This window comes from Colias philodice, chromosome 2 (genome assembly GCF_061535455.1).
Source record: "Colias philodice isolate Cphi_HAF_F1 chromosome 2, ilColPhil1 Martin Lab GWU primary, whole genome shotgun sequence".
Classification (NCBI taxonomy): Eukaryota; Metazoa; Arthropoda; class Insecta; order Lepidoptera; family Pieridae; genus Colias; species Colias philodice.
In genome coordinates this window covers 5,705,340-5,711,339 of record NC_143087.1, presented here as the reverse complement: position 1 = coordinate 5,711,339, position 6,000 = coordinate 5,705,340, and positions in this window count along the sequence as shown.

Sequence of the window (6,000 nt, the reverse complement as noted above, 5' to 3'; positions counted from 1 at the left end):
TAAATACTAAGAACATATAAATACATACATAGAAGGATACAATCTATTATACATTCGCAATCCACAATTTGCTCAATGCTTTATTGGGGTGTCCAGCTCGATATTTGTTTATTCAAAAGTATCACTTTGTATTTGTGCTTGAACGATGTATATGACATATTAAGTTTCAAGGGTGGAGGAAGGTCATTCCAAATCTTCGAGGCAGAGTACTTGAAACCACCCTTAAAACCCGACGTGTGGTGCTTCGGTATTACCAATGCATTGCTACTTCTACCTCGTGTATTCTTACCATGGTAATCCTGGGTCCATTTCAATTTTTCATAGAGGTAGACAGGAACTCCAGTGTGTACCAATCTATGTACCAGACCTGCTAGATGTAACTGTCTACGACCGGCCATCTTTAGGATCCTTCGGTTATTTAGGTAAGGCGTTATATGTGCACGCTTTGGTATACCGAAGCAGAAACGAGCACACGCATTCTGTACACGCTGTATTGCTCGCTCAGTTTTAGCGTACAAGCGGGGACCATATACCGTATCACAGTAGTTAAAGTGAGACAGAACCAATGACTCTGTAAGCATTATTCTGGACCGCTCTGATAGATCTTGCCTGAGACCATACAAGACTTTCAATCTGTAAAAGGCATTTCTGATAGTGAGATTTATATGATCGTCATATTTAAGCTGCCCATCCAAAACTATGCCGAGATTCTTAGCCCTATCCACCTCAACTAACTGTTTATTATCGATCTTTAATTCCAAATTAAGATTTTTTATTTTTTTTATTTGATTTTTTGTACCTAATACAATGTATTTGGATTTGGATCCATTAAGTACCAAAGCATTCTGTTTAGCCCATAATGACACCCGTTCCAAATCTTCGTTTATTTGACGCTCTGTGATTATTGAATTTTTGGGGTCTATAGGATAATATAACTGAGTGTCATCGGCATACAAGTGTACTTTACCGTGTTTTATGTGTTTTATCAGGTCAGTAGTGTACAATGTGAATAAAACCGGACTGAGTATTGAGCCCTGAGGACAACCACGCGGAGTTGGCTCAGTTCTTGAATAATTTAAACTTCCTTCATTTTCGGTGACAACAAACTGTTTTCTATCGGATAGATAGGATCTGAACCAACCACTAGCATTTGAATTAACACCGTAGTACTTTAATTTGGCTAACAAAAGTTCCTTATCGATGGAGTCAAACGCACGAGTGAAGTCCAATAAAATCATAATACTACCCATCCCATTATCACTGTCTGATATGACATCATCAGTTACGTGTGCTAAAGCTGTAGCTGTGCCATGCTTCGCTCGAAATCCCGATTGAACATTTGGTAGGATTTTTTCACTGTCTAAAAATTTTACTAATTGATTACAAACTACTCGCTCAATAATTTTTGATAAAACAGGTAGTATACTGACGGCCCGTAAATCATTCAGTCCCTCTACAATTGGTTTTTTTGGCAAAGGCTTTATCTTAGCAGTTTTCCAAGCATCCGGAAATGTTCGGGTAGATATAGATGTGTTAACCATCCGTGTTATGATTGGTAGAGTTACAGATAAAGTCATCCTTATCATATCAATATTAATTGTATCTGGGCCAGCCGCGTTCGTTTGTATACCTGATAGTATTTTTTTGACTTGATCTATTGTACATGACTCTAAATTGAATTTATTACTTACACCGAAATTATTATTGTTATAAAAATTAATTAGATTTTTATCTATCATTGTTTGCCCGGGAACATCAAGGAAGAATTTATTGATAGCATTGGCGTCGTTTAAATGGTGCGGTAAACTATCTGTATCCCTATTTTTTCCAGTAATCGAAAATTGACGTAAAAAATTCCACATTGCTTTCGGGTTGCATTTGTTATTATTTACATACTCGGTGAAGAATGCCGTTTTTTCTCGTCTCAAAGCACTAATGACCGAATTACGTAAGTCTTGATAAAAGCGATAGTGTGCGTCGTTCTTAGTTTTTCGCGCCCTTATTAGTGCTTTGTCTCGTAGTAACATCATGGTCCTTACCGTATTCGTGACCCAAGGACGCGGCGATGAATTAATCTTAATTTTCTTTATTGGAGCGTGTTTATCAAACAATTTATTTAAAAGTTGGTTAAAAATGTTTGTCATTTCGTTCATGTCTTTCGCGTATTGTACTGAGTTCCAAGGTGAAGAAACTAAATCTTTATTAAATTCTTCCAAATTAATACTTTTTAACAATCTCGTATATTTATATGTTGGCAAAGGTTTTATTTTTTTAATTTTACATTTTAATATAACTAAAGCGTGGTCACTCAGGTCCCGATTGTGTATGATATTCATACTTTCACATACTTCTGGGCTGTCGGTAATAATCAAATCTAAGAGAGTTTGCGCAGTTTTTGAGATCCGAGTAGGCTCTTTAGTAAGTTGATGTAAATTTTGTTGCGTCAAAAAAGAGAGGAACTCAGTGGCTTGTCCCCTGTCTGTTCTCGTTAAGTCAATATTGAAGTCTGTTAGCAGAAATAAATGAGTACAGCTTCCGAATGAGCTCACAGATTCGCTAAGGGCGTCGATAGCGGCTGCAACTCTAATGCTCTCGGGTCTGTAAGCAGTACCGATTGCTACTCGCCCCACACCGGCTATCGTCAGCTCTATCCACATCTGTTCCAATAGAGATGGAGGATGCGCTCGGGTTCGTACTCTCAAGTCTTTGCGTACATAAAAGCCCACCCCTCCCCCCCGGGCTCCGAGCGGACGAGGCGTGTTTAACAATTTGTATCCAGGCATGATAGGAGCAAACCTCTCCATTCCCTCCTTCGTCCATGTCTCATTCAAGGCTAAAATATCAAGACAGTGAGTTTCGAGCAAAACTTGTAATTCTTCACAACCGGTAAAAAGAGACTGCACATTTAATAATCCTAATATCAAATTGGTGTTCCGTTTATTATTCATGACAAAAATAGATCATAAATAAATGGATAAAACAACAACCGAAATAATAGTGGGCAGAATAACAACGACGCCTGTTTACATGCTGAATCACAAAAACCGTAGGTATATAAAACATTGTTTCCTAAAATATAGTTAAATAAATCAGAAATATATTTTGTAATGTCTGATATTATGATTTGATGACTTGTAAAATGATTTTTTCCATAATATAAAAAATAGTAAAATTCTATTAAATATAATAAATATAACTCCACGATTATAGACCTTAGTAAAAATATTGCAAGAATAAATGAGATAAAATGATTGTAGTTGGAATAAAATGTATTTAAGTTAGATGCAACAAACAGTTGGTATTTGTTTTCAATGTTTTTAAAAGGTACATTTTGTATCAATTTAACAATTCTGTAAAAGCAAATAAAAAACATAATATCATAAAACGTAACTAATGATATCCTCTTCTTTGGACTTGGAATTAAGAACCAGGCTTGCGCGTTGACTGTACATTCATAATAAACAATTTTAACCAAAATATTATAATAATTGTAAGCATAGCAGGTCCATTTAGAGGTTAATTTAAAAGATAAGCTATTTATAGGAAGAATAATAGAGTTATCTACATCATAATAATTCGCCATATTAACATCCATCGTACTTATTATAAATATAAGGTTTCTATTGAATAAACATATTAATAACGATTTTAGAAACTGAGGATCAATGTGAATATAATAGAAGCAGATACATTCCTTAATTTTTAAACTCATCGTAATGAGTATATATTTTTCATTATTAGTGAATTCGTTTCTTAGTAATAAATCTATACATAATACTTCTATAACATATTTTATTATTATACTCGAACCTAGGCTATGCCAAAAACCGATACAATATCTGAATCCATCTTGATTCGCATTGCCGGAGACCCAGACTGTTTCCGCGCGTATATACGTCCGTCACGCGTCCACACGAACCGCCAACTTCGCTTTGCTCCCTCATCCCGTGCTTTGCGAAATAATTGTCTATTCGTGCGGGTTAGACGTTCGTTAACATATAATTTACGTATTGGACCAGGTAAGTTGAATCCCGATGTATCTGCGCCCCTACGTACGCGAGCGCCTTTTATAAACTCGTCGCGGAGCGAGCGCCGCGCCAGACGTACCGCCACAGGTCGGGGTGAGGGCTTTAGGTCTTCGGAGGAATGGGAACGTGGAGGCCCCATTCGCTGTACATAGACAATATCGTTTTCGTTGATTGTAATACTCAGTTTTGAAGCGACGAGGGTTACGAGATGCACCAGATTCTCATTGTCGCATTCTGTCAAACCAGAAATTTCAATATCGGTCAGGAGGGACTCCTGTTCGCGATCATTTAATTCAGATTTTAATTGAGAGACTGTATTCGCGATATCCTCATCGTGATTGCATGTATTTATTGAACGTTGCTCCTCCAATGCTATAATTTTCTCCTCCACGGTATCCAGCCTCGATGTCAATCCTTCTACTGTATCAAATAATTTATTCATTCTATTACTTAAACCTAGTATTTCCTTTTTGAGCTCACTCATTTCGTTTACCATCTCGGTTCGAAAGAGCTTTAATTCTTCCACTACGTTTCCCATACTATCGGATTCAGAAAGCGCTGGTGAACAGCCTTTCACCGGGGTTTCCGTATTATCTCTTCGTGGCATTTTACTTGTACATATTGGGCACAACCAGTTATTTGAATTTTTAACATTTTTGGGAATTTTGACACAAACTTTATCGTAGAAGCAACCGCACTCATTGCATTTTACGCCATCTGCCGACGACGCAAATTTCCCGCAGGCAGTACACTTTGTCATGATATTATTGATTAGACTTTGTAGATCCTTGAGATTTCGTTAGATGGCGCTAGTCTACTTATATAAAATTTGATGTGGTTTAATATGAAGTTTCTTAATAAAAATATGTCGCTCTTTTATAGCCAAAATATATATTTTTATTAATATGAATTCTTATTGTTTCTTCAATACTCTTTCTTCAATACTACCGTTAGAAATTCTGATATAGGGTAGATTTAATTCTTCACTCACGATTGTAAATGTAAAATGATGTTTAATTAACTTACGGATGTCTTGTTGAGTGCGAATATCACTTCTTACGCGAGTTTACTGTTTAAAAACTGTTTTCAACACCTGTGCACTATTGCAGAACTGTAAGTTATATTTTTAATTTAAAAATCTTATGATAGGTATGCAACCCGTTTGACACACGAACCTCGAAAAGCCATATATGCCAGTATAAGTAGTTATGTGCCAGTACGTTTTTGTGTATCTCTAGTAACTTAGTTCTCATTCCCCTGATGTTTTGATAATAAATACTTAATTCGATTTGTTTATTAATGTTTCGAACTCGACTCATATTCACAAAGCAAAAAAAAAAAAAAGTAAAATAAAATAAAATAAAATTACAAGATATCTACTATGCACGAATTACAATTTGAAAAAAAAATTCTATATATTATAATTAATAACAGAAATTATTTGAGCAACTGTTGAAGGTGGTCAATACTTAAAATATTCCTTGCAGGACTCGCCTCTTCTTTACGAATAAATATTTTCCCGTTTCGCACCCAAACGAATTTATAACCGTTCCTCTTAGCCTGTTTACGTGTTTCAGCATGCAGATGTTTGTTTGCCAGTGTCAGATGTTCATTTACATATATTTGTGATTCAGGACCGGATATGGCCAGAAGAGATGATGATAGTTTTTTGTCTTTATGGGATTTATTGTAATTAATTACAGCTGCAAGAAAATTATCCCGGATGAACTTGTTAGGAAACTGACATACAAGATTTCTTGGTTTCTTGGATTCCCTATTAGACTTAGCAACTCTCGTGGCGATTAGTATATCTCTTGGCGATGAAAGGTTATATCCAACTACGTTACAGATTTGTTCAATAAGTTTGATTGTGTTCTCGTTTTTGTGTTCCGGAATACCAACTATTTCTACGTTGCTTTGTCGTGCAAATTGTTCCATAGAGGATAATCGATATTGTAAATCGTTTAATGTT